Below are 18,358 nucleotides of genomic sequence, written 5' to 3' on the forward strand. Positions count from 1 at the left end.
CCCCTGACTAGTGGAGAACCGAATCCCCATCAGAAATCAACCGCACCAGCCCCTGAATGTTTGATCAGATGGTCCTTCCACCACCTCTGACTGTGGTGTACATTAGTCTCGTGCCCCCAAAATGGCCAGCAGCTCTTTGAAGAGTGTCCTCCCTTTTCACAGCCCCAAACTGTGATAGTGGTGAACACATAAAGACGTTTAATAACCTGGGGATCAAACACAATGCTGAATCTATACGTAGGTTCAACCCCTACCTCAACGACAGTTTTATGTTCTATTTTTTTTGTTTCATATTTATTAATTTTTAAAACATACCTTATTTCAAAATATAAAATACACGAAAGAGTATAGAATAAAAACTCTCCCTCTTTTCCCTACCTCTTCATCATTTTTAATATAACTTCCAGAGATATTTTACGCATATGCAAGCACATACACGATTCCCCCCCCCCCCCCCCCCCCCGCCGCCACTTCCTTTTCTGTAAATCGTAGACTCACCTATGGCCCTTCCTACACTTCACTCTGTACTTAACAATACACACTGCTCCACAGATATTCATAGACCATTCGTGTTCTCTTTCTGTGGCTGTGTACTACTCCATCGTGCAAATGGACCCTAATTCGTGTTCACCAGCTTGCATGGATAGGCACTCTTGCTGTTAGAAACAGTGAATCCCGTGAATTTATCTGAAGGGTAAATTTATGCACATGGAATTTCTGAGTCAAGCAAGACCAGGTGAATTTTCCACTCTGACAGATACCAGCAAGACAGCCTCTATAGGAAACTAATACACATTCATCAAGCGAGTATGTGAGTTCTGTTTTCCCACAGCCTCCCTAACACGGATGGTTTTCAAAATGTTTTTCTCTTTGTGAATCCCAGACAGGTGAAATGTTGTAAATTTCAGTGCAATTTAATTAGAATTTAAAAAATTCTTTGTGAGGTCAGCATTTTTATGTGATTAGGAGCCACTAAGTTATTTTCTATGAATTGTTTGCTCATATCCTTTGACCATTTTCCTATAGTATTCTTGTTCTTTTCCTTATTGATTTGTAGGAGTTCTCTATGTATTAGGAAAATTAATCCTTAATACATAACATGAAATACAAACATATTTTTCTGGTTTGTAAACTTTTTTTTTTTTTTTTTTTTTTTTTTTGCTTATGGGGTTTTGCTATGCTAATTGTTTTTAGGTAATGAATTTTATCAGTCATTTCCTTTATGGCTTTTAAGTTTTGCCCCATACTTACAAAGTCTACTCCTAAGTGTAAAGTTATAAAAATATTCTCCTTTAAATTATTCCAGAAACCAATCATCTGTAAGCAGTGAAAAGTTACCTTCTATGTCATAAATTATATCGGGGCCATAAGTGCTATTGGCCATAATGTACACAAACAGAATTTAAGTTCTTTGGGTTTTTTGTTTGATTGGTTTTTTTTTAAGAGAGAGAGAGAGAAAGCAAGAGAGCATGAGCAGGGGAGAGGGGGAGAGGGAGAGGAGGAGGGAGGGAGGGGGAGAGAGAGAGAGAGAGATTGACAGAGGCAGAGAGAGAGAGAGAGACAGACAGAGAGAGAATATCCCAAGCAGGCATCAAGCAGGCTTGATCCCATGATCCTGGGATAGTGACCTGATGAGCCAAAATCAAGTCAGATGTTCAACCAACTGAGCCACCAGGTGCCCCCAGAATTTAAGCTTTTGAAAGTTAACTTTTATTTTCTGACGTTCTGACGTTTATAAAAGCACTGTCCCATGACAGTTGGTGAGGCAGGCAACTTACGTGTCTCATTTCACACAAGAGGATACCAATACCCAGAGAGGATAAATGGCCACTGAAAGCCACACTCTGTGGTGCAGACTCAAACTGAGGCTCCTAAATGCCAGAAGCTCTTCTCTCCTCTCCCCTCGACTGCCTCTCCTAACACAAGGACAACATCCACGTGCATTGAATCTTAAAGGACATCTCCAAAGTCATTTCTAAATAATTTCAAGAGAAAGTGAAAAGTAACTTTTCTATTCAAAAACAGTTAGGTATTGAAGTGGGTCACACAGCGATCCAATTAAACAGTGACTCATCCTCAAATGCCCAAGCCAATGTTCTCACCAGTTGACAGAATTCCAGGTCCTATAGTGTGCCTATATAACCTCACACATTTAATTGAAAAATAAGGGACGTAAAAGTTCCCAGATCCCATGGCTTCTGAGTGGATCCTGAAGAACAGTGCTTCTCCATTTGGGGAAGGGGAGAAGGAGGTACATCCCAACCACAGAGGGCTCTTTTCAAATCGCACAGACCCGAGACTTCCCCATCACCAACCCCTCGACAGCCCACCCCAGAAGGTCACTGCCTACTCCCTCAAGTGTACTGGTGACAATTTTTGAAAACCACTGTTTCAGAGGACAAAGTCTATATCTGCACAACCCCTGTAAAGCACAGCACTCTGGTTCTCTGACCAACCCCTTGGCTCAACTCTGCACACTCATGGTGCCTCGTTGCCCTACAGGTCAATTCTGAAACTCCCACCTCAGTCCCTTTGCGCCTCTTGTTCCCTCTAAAGCCCCTCCCACCCCAACCTCCCCACCTAACCCACCATGGAGGCTCCTTCCCATCCTGCAGCTCTTGGTTTCAATGCTACCTCCTCAGAGGAGCCTCCCCTGATCACCCACTAAAGCAAACTCCCCCCAGTAATGTTCTACCCTTTTATTTTCTCTTTAGAATTTATCACAATCTGTATTGTTTTATCTATTAATCTATTTTGTTCTTTATTATCTGTCCTCTCAAAGGTCCCACAAGGACAGGGACCTTGTCCAAATCATTCAGGCTTTATAACAGCACTTAGCAGAGTGCCTGGCATATAGTAAGTGCCCAATAAATATCGGGTCAATTAAATTTGACTGCATTACTCCCAACTAATTTTCTCCATGTCTGCACCACCATCAAGTTTCTAAGCGGCCTAACCACGTGGGCTGAGAGGAGGGGCATACAAACACTTCACCTGCCTCTCCTCCCAGCCCTCTCCCTTCTCACTCATGGTCGTTAATCATTCACCTTGGAAGAAAAGAAAGCTTTCAGCCAGCAACAGCCTAGAGGGGACTATCCGAGCCACCCAGGTCTTCCTCTGTCGTTTTCTATCTTTCCTCCTGACCTAACTCCACTGGACTGTAAAAGAGGAGAATGGGGAATAATGTTACAGTTATGCCACTGATAATCAGAAACTGTAATCAAAATAAAAAACAGCAGACTGCTAACCATGTGTCAGATACTGAAGAGCTTGTAAGATGAATTATCTCATCTAATCCCCAAGACGGCCAAGTATCATTACTTGCATTTTACAAATAAGGAAACCACGCCCAAGGTCGTGTAGCTAGTAAGTGAAGGAGCCAGGATCCAAAGCCAGGTAGCCAGCCTCCCCCTTACTCACCACACGGGACCCACTATGTCCAGCATGGCACCTGCACTATCTCCTTAGAAATAAATGCTTAAAAGACAGCAACCGATACACTGGCTCATTAATGTCTCAAATGCTTTAGGAGGTGAGCTGGGGGCAGAGTCCTGTCTGTATATGAACCTGGGAAAGCCTGCAGCCAAACATCTGATGTGACTTTCTCCTCAGAAAGAAAGAATACTGAGAGAGGTGTGCTGCATTCACATGACAGACCTCTTTAGTGTCACTGGCAATAAAGGACCCTCTAAGCATTATGGGGGACAAGGACAAGTCAATTCAATACGTAATCACTGAGCCTCTGCTGTCTGATTGTTACAGGTCTGGTCCTGGTGACGGGTATTTTTTTAAATGGTTAAGTAACACTTTCTCACTTCCATGGCCTAAAGATGCCCAGGCACAGATATGAGACAGTCCGCTTGTAATGCAGAACTCACTGTGTGTCACTCTCCCCCCCCCAAAATAGCACTGACAACAAGGCCACAGGAAGAATGGAGAGGCAGAGGCTTCACGGAGAAGACAGGGAGTGAGGAGGCCTCGATGCTCGCATCAGGACAAGCACAGAAAACGGGACTAGGTGATTAAGCAGCAGTACCACGTTCGGAGAGACAGGAATCCGGCCCCCCAGGAGTGGAAGAGCTGTGTTGGCAGAATACTGCAAGGAGGTAAGTCTAGAAGGGCTCCAAAGGGCATCTAGGATGGGGAAGTCCCTGTATGATAAGAGGAGGATTTGATGGGGCTCTGGGGTGGCTAAGTCGGTTGAGCTTTTGCTTTCACCTCAGGTCATGAGATCAAGCCCTGTGTCGGGCTCTATGCTGAGTGTACAGCCTGTTTAGGATTCTCTCTCTTTCTCCCTCTGCCTCTTGCTCTCTCTCTCTAAAATAAATTTAAAAAAATTTTTAGATTATATATTAAAAAAAGAGGAGGAATTTGAACTTCGATCCTGCTGGAAGGCAGGGATGACTGAGGAAATTGCCATGATATGATAGCAACAACTCATGCGAGGATGGGGTGGAGGATGTATTGACCGGGAGAGAAATTAAAGGCCATGAGCTTCATCAGGGGGCTGCTTGGATGCTCCAGCCAGCAGAAAACATCACGGACCCAAGGTGGGCTGGGGGGATGGAAAAGCACTAGAAAATAACAAGAAGCAGAACACAGAGGGTGTTGGGTGCAGTGAAACTATTCTGTAGGATACTCTAATGGTGGACACGTGTCTGACTTGTGTTAAAACCCACAGAGTACAACACCGTGAGTGAACCTTAATGTAAAGAAAGTGTGGACTCTGGGTGATGATGGGGGAGGGGATGCAGACAGTATATAGAATCTCTCTGTGCTTTCCCTGAATTCTGCTGTGAACCTAAAACTGCTCTAAAAAAACACACAAAATCTATTTAAAAATATATATATCATGAAAAAAACTTGGACAAGAGCATGATGGAGAAAAGGGAGTCAGTGATGACTCACCAATCAGGTGACCGGAAAAAAGACTGTGGTCACTGGCAGAATGAAGAAGTTGGAAAGGTGTGGGGGTGGGGGGAGGGCGCTGTTTTGAGAGCTAAGAGAAAGATGAGGTCGGGTGGGAACAAGCTAGGATGATGTAGGACATCCACACAAAACAATCTTGTTTTGGAGAACAGGTTGGGAGTGAGATAAGAAAAGGGTACAGGGATGCAAATTAGAGACAGAAGTTAGCACTAAATGTTCCTCTTTAGTACCAGTGATAAATTCTCTTTCAAAAGGAAAAGCATTACAACACACTGGAAATGACAATCTTTCCACGAGCTCGCAGCCTCCGTTGCAAAGAACTGCAACTAGGGAGGCAATTTCAGTTACTTGTGAGAAGAGCAACACAAGGAACTGTGACCTACTGGTCAAGTTCAAATCTGTCCAAAGTGACATCAGTCCAGATAGGAAGAATTCGCAAGTTAAAATGAGGGACAAGCAAGAAGGGAGATTTCATGTTTGAGCAAGATTTCACTTCTGACTTCCCCTAAGAGGAGTAGGAAGGACACAGTGAATGGGAAAACAGTGGAGCTGTTCAATGCCAAGCAGCCTGACTGCGAATTCTCATTCTGCCCTTTGCCAGGAGAAAATAACCTTCCTGTGCCTCAGTTTCCTCATCTGTAAAAACAGGACACCTGCCTACTTCATCGATCTGCTGCAAAGACTGAAGGAACAAACATGGAGGCAGATGCCAAGGATTTGCCCTGTCAGCCAGTGTCCCTGTTCATTACGGTCCTAGACTTCTCCAAGACCCCTGAGGAAAAATGCTGAAGTCTCCCTCAATATCACAGAGCACCTGTGCCTTTAAAAAATGTTCTTTAGAAAAAAAAAATGTTCTTTTCAAGTATCTGTTTTGTCAGATGAAACAGTAATATTTACAGAAGCAGAAAATCTTAGATCTTTATACGGCTCTGAAACTCAGCCCACGTGTGTGAAATGCATACCTGGGCCATTGCCTGCAGTAAATCATTTACCCGGGGATGTCCAATGCCCAACTTTGATCCAAGAAGGCGAAGATAAGCCACATAGAAAGTCCTTTTCAAGTGGGTAAAAAACCAAAGTTATTATTCCCTAAATTACTTGCCAAAGCACGGACTGTAATCCAAGGGCATTTTGACGTGTGTTTGTTTACCGACTCGGTTTAGCAAAGTTCTCAAAACAGAGGTCAGTTTTTCAAGGTTTCTCAACTGTCAGGGAAATGAGCTGACTAGGAAAAAACCAGCATCTAGTCTGCACCTCCTTGTAAATCACTGCATTGATTTCCTGGCATAGGAGCTTTCATGCGTGTTTGAGCAGGAGCCCAGATTCTCAGGGTCTGATCATCCATAGATAGCTGACAAAAAGTCTCTGTGTCTCCTGCTGAGATACCAGAACCCAGAGCTATGGTAACACCATCCCCCAACCCAGCTGGTGACCCCGGAATGCTGCAAGGACGACTGCCTTCTCCCCTTTTCCCCCTTCTCCCCAGCTCTTCCAAATGCCACTCTACAATAAGGAGAGCTGCTATGTCAATAAGAAAGGGGAAGAGGGGTGCCTGGGTGGCTCAGTTGGTTAAGCATCCGACTTTGGCTCAGGTTATGATCTTGCGGTTCATGGGTTCAAGCCGCACATAGGGCTCTGTGCTGACAGTTCAGAGCCTGGAGCCTGCTTCAGAGTCTGTGTCTCCCTCTCTCTCTGCCCCTCTCCAGCTCATGCTCTGTCTCTGTCTCTCAAACATAAAAACAAAAACAAAAACAAAACCTTTTAATTAAAAAAAAAGGGGGGGGGGAAGAAAATTATCACCTAATAGAAAACTCTCTTCTTTACGTGTTTATATTTCTAATTTCTAAGAAGCACAAGTCTCCAATATACAAAGCCCCTTGTTGTGCTCTGCACTTTGAACTGTTTGGGTTTATAAGTCTGAGGAAAGACCTGGGAAGAATCCAGAGTCATGGAGGGAAAAGACTGGAGCTCAGAGGAAAATGAGGAGGGAGGGAGGGAAGGACTAAGAGGCAGAAGGAAGGACACACAAGATGGCGGGTCAGGGGCCCCACCGGCTGACCTCCCACTAACCTAGTTAAGTCCACTGACCCAGCAAAGCACATGGTGGCAGACTGCTCTATCAGCATGTCAGGGCTGACACCAACGTAAAACAGAGAGAGCAGGTGAGCCTTTCTCCCACTTGCACCCCAGGGAATTGGCAGAAAACCTGGGAAAACTGTGGAATTCCCTGGACTATGGCTGGTGGGTTCTCCCCGAGGTTTATTATTTCTCCTTTTTTTTTTTTTTTTAATTTTTTTTTTCAACATTTATTTATTTTTGGTACAGAGAGAGACAGAGCATGAACGGGGGAGGGGCAGAGAGAGAGGGAGACACAGAATCGGAAGCAGGCTCCAGGCTCCGAGCCATCAGCCCAGAGCCTGACGCGGGGCTCAAACTCACGGACCACGAGATCGTGACCTGGCTGAAGTCGGACGCTTAACCAACTGCGCCACCCACGCGCCCCTTATTATTTCTCTAAGGAACAGGAGGCCCCCAGGTGCCACCTGGGTTAGAAGAGAATGTGCCTTTCTTCCCCAAACTAATTAAACAGTCTGATTTTACTACATAACATCTAATCACCACAGGAATGCACCAAAAGGCAAAGAATGGACATCCACCCCGACTTTGCTCGCACTCCACAGGTCTTACATGGCCCCCAAGTTCTAACAGGAAAAGGCGGTAAACTGGGAGGGAAAGCAACAAGCCTTAGTGAACAATGCGGGCGTGCCTCCCCAGATGCACCCCACTTCTTTGAAACCAGTCCCCAAAAAGGTCAAGCTCGTGTAGTGTGACCCCAGCCCGACCCTCCCCCACCCACCCCACATTCATGGCCCTGCCACGAGTCTCAGCCATCTGCAGGGACAATCCAGTCCACACCATGGGGCTGGCAAATCCAGGAGACCACACGTTTCAATGTATGTTCTTAAAAAGATTACTCTGGCTGATTTAGGAAACTGGATCTGAGGGGAGCCGAGTGGAACGAGAGGTGTAATCAGGCGCGGATATGAATGTGTGTGGCAGCAGCCTGAGCTAAGGCAGGGAGCTGGGGTAGGGGGTGGAGCATAGACAGATGGGAAAATGAACGGAGACCTTGAGAAGGCTGGGAGGTGGGGTGGAGAAATGGCTCCTGGTGCTAGCCTGGACACACGAATGGACGGATGGCAGTAATGATTTCTTCAGATGGGCAAGGGAGGAGGACGGGTTGGGTGAGAGTGGGGAGCAGGGGAAGAATCACCAAGAAGTTAAAGAATCTCCAGTTTCTGAGCCGGCATCTGCACAGACACCTCTGCGGACCTGTACTGCATTTTGCATTCACAATGCTGCGTTCTTTTTCGTAAAGAGGACCCCACACCGCTTGAGTGTCAGGCCCCACAAAACTGGGGAGGGGAGGGTCAATAATGTTGGGCAAGTTCACTTAAAATGTCCCTGACACATCCAAGGAGTCAGATTTGATGTTAACTACATAATCCTGGGGCTCACGAGAGAGCCAGCCATCTGCATCAAGGAATTAATGGTTCAAAGTCTCAGAAACAAATTAAACCAGCTTGTCCAGTGGGAATCAAAACACAGAATCCCAGGTCTCATCCCAGACCTACTGCATGAGAATATTTCAAAGTAAGGCCCAGAAATCTGCTTTAACAAATTTCCCAGAGAATTCTAATGCACAAAAACATTTGAAAACCACAGATATACAGAGAGAGTGTGGAGAAATAAAAGAGGATCAGGGGGCACCTGGGTGGCTCAGATGGCTAGGCATCCGTCTTTGGCTCAGGTCATGATCTCACAGTCCGTGAGTTCGAGCCCTGAGTCAGGCTCTGTGCTGCCAGCTCAGAGCCTGGAGCCTGCTTCTGATTCTGTGTGTCCCTCTCTCTGCTCCTCCCCTGCTCATGCTCTGTCTCTCTCTGTCTCAAAAATAAAAACATTAAAAAAAAAATTATAAAATAAATAAATAAATAAATAAATAAATAAATAAATAAAAGATCAGGACAGGCCAAGGAGCCACCAAATGGAGGGGTCAGTGGGAGAGTGGAAGAACAGGGAAGGCAACAAATCACTTATCTGATTATTAACAAAGTTAAACGTGTGTGTGTGTGTGTGTGTGTGTGTGTGTGTGTGTGTGTGTGTATTACCTGTTAATAGCCTTTACCTGTATTTTTATTGGATTATTTTCTTTTCTCTATTGACTTTGAAAACTCCATGCATTTTATAGATATTGCAACTATTTGCTTTGCTAATCTGTCATCTGCCTTTCAACTTTGTTTACGACATCTTTTTTCTTATATTAGTATAATGTTTCATAAAGTTAAATCAATATTTTCCTTTGTGCCTTCTGAGTATTAAAGTTGGCAAGATCTTTCCTACTCCAAAGTTATTTTTGAAAACCATCACATGTATGTATATTTTAATGTCTATAATTTGTTTCTGACATATAATCTTTACTCTAAATGGAATGTGCTTTTATGAATGGTATGAGGCAACCATCTCAACAGACTTAACTGTAGTTGATTTTATGTTACTTTCAATTCCTGTCTTCACAATGGAACCATTTCTGGACTCCCCATCCCTGGTCCTACATGATATATTTTGAAATCTGGCTGGACGGTACATTTCAAAATGTATTACCTATTAGGACAAATCTATTTTTCCAGGTAAACTTTATCAATTTGTAAAAATGAAGCAAAGTTAAAGGACTGGCCTAAACTAATAAAGATCTCATGACCTTTCAGTCTTGCTTAGTCACTGGAGCATCAGCCTTTGGCCAGGAGGTGGCCTGACTTCCTAGTGACTCACACACTACACAGAATTCTCAGACTTCACGGAATTTAGATTGAATTTACAAACGTCTCAGCAAAACATTTTCTAACACTACAATTCTACCAAGAGGCCTCAATGGCCTCCTTGCGACTCAATCGGTGCATGTTATGACTCTTTCCTCACCTTCTCCCCCATTTTTATGCTCCTGCTCATACCTTTCAGAGTTGTTGATGCCCATCCTGAATCACAGTAAAGGGGTTCAGTTTACAACATGATATGCCAAAAGATGCTGTATTTTGATAGGTACTTCCAGGAAGCTTTGCGGGCCCCACACACTGTGGCAGCCTATCGGGTGAGGAGTGAGTCTTTTGACATCTCATAATTTATTCACCTGGCACCACTTATTCCAAAGGGAAACATGGGAGTGCGATGGAAAGAAGACGAGACCAGGAAACCCGAGTTTTGGACCCCTTTCTACTCCTAATTAGCGGTGTCGTTCAGATTAAGTTATTCTGCCTTTCCACTGGGTCTCCATTGCCCCATTTGTAAAATGAGATGTCGGGAATAGAACAGTCATTTCTAACCTTTCTTTCCACCACGGGTGACCCTTTAAGAATCCGAAGTAAGCTGTGGATTCTCTTCTCCAGAATAATGCACTTTTGCACATGAGTATAAAATCAGACATTTTCAGGGGTTTCACAGATCCCCAAAAGCCTATCTCTGTATTCCTAGGATCAAGATCTCTGAGACCTACCACACGCTGTTAAAAATACCAGAGATGGGGCGCCTGGGTGGCGCAGTCGGTTAAGCGTCCGACTTCAGCCAGGTCACGATCTCACGGTCCGGGAGTTCGAGCCCCGCGTCGGGCTCTGGGCTGATGGCTCAGAGCCTGGAGCCTGTTTCCGATTCTGTGTCTCCCTCTCTCTCTGCCCCTCCCCCGTTCATGCTCTGTCTCTCTCTGTCCCAAAAAAAATGAATAAACGTTGAAAAAAAAAAAATTAAAAAAAAAAAAAAAAAATACCAGAGAATACCATAAACGTATATAGAATCACAAAACCTTACGCAAAGTTGAATCTTTGCAGAACTAAAAGCATCTCCTCTGAAGATAACTGGGAGGAGGAAGTAGTTACTTAGGGAAGAATAAATGAAAGTGCCAATAAGACTTGCCTTTGATTGAGGCCTGGCTCAGCCCTTTACATACATTCACGGGGGACTGGGTGAGAGCACCCATTCCAGAGCCAGGCTGCCCACGTCAAATGTTGTCTCCATCATTTACTAGCCCTGGGCTCTGAACCACAGTTTCTCCATCTATAACCAAAAAAAAAGAAGGATGTGGGGTGCCTGGGTGGTGCAGTTGGTTAAGCGACCGACTGACTCTTGGTTTTAGCTCAGGCCATGATCTCGTGGTTTCCAAGTTGGAGCCCCACATTGGGGCCCACATAGGGCTGATGGTGTGAAGCCTGCTTGGGGTTCTGTCTCTCCTTCTCTCTGCCCCTCCCCTGCTTGTGTTCTATCTCTCTCTCTTAAATAAAACTTAAAAAAAAAAAAAAAGTGTGAGGGGGTAGAAAGACTGTTAACATATACATAGAGTATTTGAAAAAGGGCCTGGCCTACAGGAAGCCCAAAATTATTATTAGCTATTATAGAAAGGTGGGATACATTTGCTGAGTGGTTAAAATGGTGAGCTGTGAAGTTTAAGGAAGTCTTAAATACCTTGATGCCTTAGTTTCCCCAGAGGTATATGTGCTGCCGAAGCGAGCACAGTTTCCCCAGAGGTAAATAGGATCAGATTCGTAAATTTGTTGTGAGGATTAAGGAGACTGTCACATAAAAACTCTCTCACAATGCCTAGTACATAGTAAGTGCTCAAGAAATGCCAGCTGTTGTTATTTACAATTCTGGGACGCAAGGATTACCATTGCTTTTTTTGTTTTAATTTCTGAATAAAGGATAAGTCAGACAGGTTAAGTGCCCCCACTGACAGTACCTCAGCTAGCAAATGACTGTGCCAAGACTTCAACGTGGGTGAGCCTGAGACCATAATCTGTAACCACTACCCCGTACTATCTTTTATTTGAACAGAGCTAAGAGAGCATAAATGCTGATTCATAGTTACTGCATTAACCAAGAGAAAGAAAGAGGTAGGTGCTAACAGTCTAAAATTTGGGATATTCTCCATGGAAGTCAGCCCTGACTTGGCAAAAAGCCCTTCTTTGCCACTCTTAGAAATGAAAGACTACAGAGGCTGGACTCTCATCTCAACCAGCTCTAAGCCTTTTGCAAACTTGGTTGTTAAACCACAGCAGTGACACCAAAAGAGGAAAAAAAAAAAAAAAAAAAGAGGCCATTTCACAAACTAGTTTAACTAACAAAGTGAACCCTTTAAAATGAAAGCAGAGACCCTAAGGCTGAAAGAAGATACTTAAGAGTGCTCGAAAGCCACGGAAAACTGCGTCTAGGACACAATCGTCAGCCGTTAATGAATACATTTTTATTTAGAAAAGAATGACAATTTAGATCTATTTTTTGGATACCATGCTCCAGGAGGCCTTCCCCTAAAGTAAAATAAGAGGAAGTTCTCACCACAGCCCAGAGTGGTGGGGAGAGAAGTGGAGTGCCAGTCAAGAGACCCCTGGTGTGGAGCACTGTCACCTGAGCACGCCCCCACTCTTTCAACACCAATTTGCTCACCACTGAACCGGGTAACTGGTAAGGTGGGAACTGAGAATGAAATACTCAGGCAGAAGAAAACAGGACGATGAGTTAAATACAAGCCAGTGCTTGTAATCACGTTTTTCACATCTTCCCCTATTTACTTCTAAATGTATTTTATTTTTGTACCTTTATCCAAAACACCCCCAGTAATCAACCTGAAATCTACCATTCCTTAGAATAAAAATGGCCTTAGGAACAGCCATCCCTGGAAGTGATGGCAGAAATGGCAGGAGTGCTCACCTCACGTGCCTGGTACCTCCCGGACACGGATGGAGGAGCCGGTGGGTTCTCACTGGCTCTCTCCCGGCCGTCCACCTTACACCGCGGCCCAGCTCACCCGCCCCCCCCACCCCCGGGGCGGGGGTGAGGCGGGGGGGGGGGGGGGGGGGGAAGGACAGGGAGTTCTGCATTCCAAGCCCGCCCCTGCCCCCCTCCACGTCCCCCGAGGGTCAGAGTCAGAAGCCCACTGGAATCTAGGCCTGTTTCTGCTTCCATCCAGCTGAAGGACTCCCCTCCCCGGGCCTTAGTTTCCCCGTCCTTAAAATGAAAGGTTTGAAGGAGATCACGTGAAAGCCTCGTTCCTGCTCAAATTTCTAATTCCATCATTCTTACAAGAAAACGTTTCCTGCAGAAATAGACGCCTTTCCTTTCAAGCAGGGCACGCTGCCTTGCGTCCCCGTGACCATTCTCCTCGATAATCTCACAGAAGTATGATGCATCAGAACTGAAAAACAGGCTGTTGCTTTCCCGTGGTACCAAACCCGGTCACCAGTCAACGTGGATTTTCTCTCGGGCCTCTTCCCTCAATCCCGCAATCCCACGAAAACCCCTACCTACCCTTCCCAATTTCTAAACTCAAAGCTACCGTTTCATGGGTTTAAAAAAAAAAAAAACACCCAAACCCGGCCTGGAGTAAGGTGCTACAGCACTTTTTTGGGCATCCAGGATTCCATTTCCGCCCCACCCTCTCGCCGGGGTATCTCTTTAGCCATAAACCCCTGTATCGATACGTAATACGCTCCATGCCCTCCCCTGGCAAAGAAGCCGACCATTTCTTCCTCCCCTGCACATCCCGGCTGGAAAGGTGGCAGCTCCCCGCTCCAATCCCGGGAGACCCAAGCTCTTCCCGGCCCGCAGGGAACGGCACCTGGGCGCATCGGCCCCTCAGGAAAAGAAAAGGGTGGCCGGCTCGCCCACGGCCGCGGTCCCCACCTCGGCGGCGCGAGGAGGCCTCCCCCGCAGGGCTCCTGTCACTTACGGATGGTTCCTCCGGGCAGGGCCAAGCCGGCGAGCTGGCTGGCAGGCGACGGAGTTTGCTGACTCAAAGGCACAGCGGCGGCGGCGGCGAGCGCCCAGGAGCGCACCCGAGCGCAGCCCCGCGCGCCCCGCGCACGTAGCGGCCCGCGCCCGCGCTCAGCTCCCGCAGACCTCGTGGGGCCGCCGGGCCTCCCGCTTCCGCCGCCCCGGGGCGCCACCGCACCGCCCAGCCCAGGTGCAGCCCGGCGCCGTCCGGGAGCCCCGCCCTCCCGCCCGCGGAAGATGAGACGCACCCTCCGCCCGCTGGGCTGCAGCGAACCGTACCGCCGCCCGGGTGCGCCGCGACGCCCCGGAGCCCGCGTTCTCTTTCCCGAGTCCGCCAAACCCGGCTGGGGAGGCAATACCCGCGCTTGCCGGGGCTCTAAAGCTGAAGGTGTGCAAGCGGCATCCTTTGGAATCACCACCTGAAAGCCACCTGGAGTTTTCCAATCCTGCCCCCTTAGTGATGGAAGGATTGATGAATGGGGAGAGAGGAGATAGATAGCGTGACCGACAAGAAAGGTAAATTGTTCATGGTAGAATCTAGGCGGTGGGCACATGGAGTGTTTGCTGTAAAATTCTTTCAACTTTGCTGTATGTTTGAAATTTTTCTGCCAAGGGACCTGAATCCTTTCCCAATGACACCTTGGGCTGCACCTGACCCACCTGTTTGCACGGAAAACCCCAGGGTTCGCTGAAGCAGCTCCTAGATGACTACAGGCCAGAATAATAAACGTAGCCTTATACTTCATTTTCCCAGCACGAAATTACCCGTTAGACGCAGCCAGCTGCAGATTATCATTCAGGGCCTTTCCAGGCCCACCTGAAAATGTGCCTGTCTTTGGGGCTTTTGGGTGGCTCAGTTGGCTAGGCGACCCACTTCGGCTCAGGTCATGATCTAGCAGTTTGTGAGTTTGAGCCCTGCGTTGGGCTCTGTGCTTACAGCTCAGAGCCTGGAGCCTGCTTCGGATTCTGGGTCTCCCTCTCTCTGCCCCTCCCCTGCTCACCCACTGTGTCTCTCTGTCTCTCAACAATAAATAAACGTTAAAAAAAAAAAAAAAAAAAAAGGAAAAACTGTGCCTGTCTGTCCTCCACACCTAAACTAACTTTGCATAACAAAACTTCCAAGTCTACAAGGTAGTGTCTTAACATCTTGGATCCTGAACTTAAAGCTCTGAATCTTAAAGCTACTGGTGTTAAAATTTAACAGAATCAAATCTTAAAGATCTTATTGGCTTTATTCAACTATTCATGAATCTGGCAGCATCCCATGTAGCAGACAGAAAGGAGCTCTGAGGAGCTTGACAATGTGAAAGATTTTATAGGCAGACGGGAGCAGAACAAGTAATACTAGGAAAAAGCAAGTTGGTTGTGGCCAGGTTATTTTCCTGGAGGGTTTAGCAGGAGTGTATCAGGCAGATTACCCAGTCTGTGCTGACCAGGTTATTCCTGATTGACTGGTTTAAGAGTCCATTTCTGGAAGATCCTGAAACTGTAATGAAGTCTTAGTTTGGTGAGGTGGGGCCCATTTTGGGCCTGTTGTCTTGTTTTTAATATTGCTATTTAATCTCTTAAAACTGCACCTAAGTCATAATACACAAGTGATGTAAACACGATCACTTTTGAAAATCAAATTAAAGTTTATTTTTCAAATCTTGTTCCTTTGCTCCACAAAGAAAGAATTGAATGGAAAACAAAATGCTGCATATGTCTAAGATCCCAAGAGATTCTGGAAAATTAAAGTCTTTCTAAATTTATTATTGTCAAAGCACAACCTTATAACTGTAGACAGAGCAGCAAAAAAAAAAAAAAAAAAATTTGGAGAGTCTATAGGAGGTCATTTAAATATCTGTTGGGATTATGGCCCTAACAAAGAGGAAGACTATGGAAAGAATTCAGAATAGAATGATGCAATAATGAGGTATTTCAATGCACTCCGTGGATGTAGCATCTGGGTGGTGTTACCAACTTAAGAATTATAATGTGTAGCCTGAATCTAGGAGACTAAGCTAGGTGATTGCCACCTTTTTAGGTTCTGACTTTTTGTTACAGCATCAGTAGGCAGGTAAAAAAACTAGGACTTTCTGGTGCTTAAAAAATCCTAGCCAGCTGAGAAAGTCACCATAAAACTGCTTTAAAAACTGCTTTTTTTATATATATTTTAGAGAGAGAACAAGAGTGAGTGGGGGAGTGACACACAGAGAAGGAGAGAGAGAGAGAATCCCAAGCAGGCTCTGCATTGTCAACGGGGAGCGTGACACGGGGCTCGAACCCACAGACTGTGAGGTCATGACCTGAGCTGAAGTCAAGATTCTGACGCTTAACCAACTGAACCATCCAGGTGCCCCCATAAAATTGCTGTTAAGAAGAAATTCTTTTAACTGTCCAGTCTGGCCTCAATAGTTACGAGGGCCCGGTTAACTGAGTTTAAACCCTAGCTTTATTACCTCTCATTATGCGATCTTGGGAAAATAATTTAAATTTTCTGGGCCTCATTTTCCCATTTGAAAAAGGAGGATGGTAAGATTAGCACCAGCCACATATGGTTGTTGTGGGGGTTAAGTGAAATAACCCAGGTATGGGTGTCTGGTCGACCCAGTTGGTAGAGCACATGACTCTTGATCTCAGAGTCATGGGTTTCATCCCCCACATTGGTTGTCGAGATTATTTTAAGAAAAAATGAAATATTTAATCCAGGTAAATCTCTTGGAACTGTGCTGGATACACAGCAAAGGCTCAAGAAATTATGTTTATTATTATAACATTATTATAGCTTTATTGTAACTGTTACTATAATTTGATCCTCTAATCTCTTCCATCTCCAAGCTGCCCATAAGGAAGCCACCTCCAATATACTGCCTATAGCTCAAAAAAAGTCACTAAGAAGACACTGAGTCCTTCCTCTATTCCCTGGGAAAATTGCAAAACCCACAGACAGTACAAATGGAAATTGCCTGAACTCAGTGTTCAGAAATTATAATTAGCTGTTACTATACAGAACATTACATTAAAAACTCTTTACCTTTAAATTTACATTAATTGTCCTGTCTTCTTGAGAAGCACTGTGATGGTAGATACGATGTACAGAAGGTGGTTTTTGTCATGCATCAAACAATAAGGGCCATCAGCAAAAAAAAAATTAACCAAATTGCAAATAATTTGGATTTTGATTTCCGACCTTACAATCATAATCTTTTTTCAATAGTATGACGACAGATTAACATGAGTAAAAAATAACCACTCCTGACCATCAATCTAACCTGTTTTTTCGAAATACCTCTCTTATGCATCCCTGCCAAACAATGACTAAAGAAAACTTTTGGGCCGGATTACCTATTTGTAAGACAAAAGGGCTTATTTAGACTTCTCATCCATTTACCCACCACTTCATCTTCCTGGACTACCTTTCTCTCAGGTAATGCCACAATCCTACCAACTTTGGCACTGGCTTTGACTTGCTCCCTTCCCTGATCCACAGAGATCCAAGTTCCATGCTTTTCACTGTGGTCAGATCTTGATGTCACTCACCTTCTCTGCTTTCCATTCTCTTATCCAGCTCCCCACTCTCTCAGAATCCTACAGCATCTTCTTTACGGTGGTCCAAGATAGTGGTTTTCAATTGTGTTTAGCAAGGGACCCTTTCTTAAAAATGAACCCCCTTTATAAACAGCAATAGATACTATTGCGTTGCTATACATTTATTTGAAGAATTCGACTTTGTAACATTGGCATATTATAAAGAACTCCCAGACCACTGGAAGCTGCTTTGTTGAACACCAACATTTGAAATCAGGGGTTTGTGAATGATTGTTGGAATCTACTATCAGCATCAACATATAATTTATTTTGGGGCGCCTGGGTGGCGCAGTTGGTTAAGCATCCGACTTCAGCCAGGTCACGATCTCGCGGTCCGTGAGTTCGAGCCCCGCATCAGGCTCTGGGCTGATGGCTCAGAGCCTGGAGCCTGTTTCCGATTCTGTGTCTCCCTCTCTCTCTGCCCCTCCCCCGTTCATGCTCTGTCTCTCTCTGTCCCAAAAATAAATAAACGTTGAAAAAAAAAATTAAAAAAAAACAAAAACATATAATTTATTTCAGTATTTGATGGCTCAATATTGGGAAAAAAACCTAATCTATTTAGAGAGGTGTTTGTAAATAGTCACAGTTTGTAAACAATTTAAGATTTTCTTCAATATAAACTATTCAGAAGTTTGAAAGAGGAATAATGGAAATTTTCGTTTCAAAGATGAAGCACTAAGAATATATAACACATCCTCGTGCTTTATTGTAAATAGAAAATGCCGGTCGGAGGCGGGGGGGGGGGGGGGGTGCCTGTCTGGTTCAGTCAGAAGAGCATGTGACTTTTGATCTCTGGATTGTGAGTTTGAGTCCCACACTGGGTGTAGATTACTAAAAAATTAATTAAATAAACTTGAAAAAAAGAAAATGCAGAAGACCAATATTTAGAGTAGATGCTAAGATGCATATAATGGGAATTATCGCCAGATGACAGGCTATGTGTCCACATGTCTTTACATAACCGTATAAGAAAAAACCCTCCTGTGTTTCTCCTTTACTCTCCCATGACTACCACATCCGCAGCACTTCTGATACGAGATGTGTGCGG

At 45.0% G+C, this 18,358-nt stretch overlaps 1 non-coding gene across 1 annotated transcript in view; it reads right to left on the reverse strand.

Moving 5' to 3' along the window:
- Window positions 1-13,954, reverse strand: part of LOC112866970 (uncharacterized) — a 50,790-nt gene extending 36,836 nt beyond the window's left edge. The window contains exons 1-2 of the transcript XR_015246116.1: window positions 13,697-13,954; window positions 3,048-3,158 (exon numbers count right to left, since the gene is read on the reverse strand). This is a non-coding gene — a transcript (uncharacterized LOC112866970). The remainder of the gene's footprint in view (window positions 1-3,047; window positions 3,159-13,696) is intronic.
- Between the last annotated feature and the right edge of the window lie 4,404 nt (window positions 13,955-18,358).

The sequence above is a fragment of the Puma concolor genome, chromosome A2 (assembly GCF_028749965.1).
Source record: "Puma concolor isolate L17-30 chromosome A2, mPumCon1.1.hap2, whole genome shotgun sequence".
Lineage (NCBI taxonomy): Eukaryota > Metazoa > Chordata > Mammalia > Carnivora > Felidae > Puma > Puma concolor.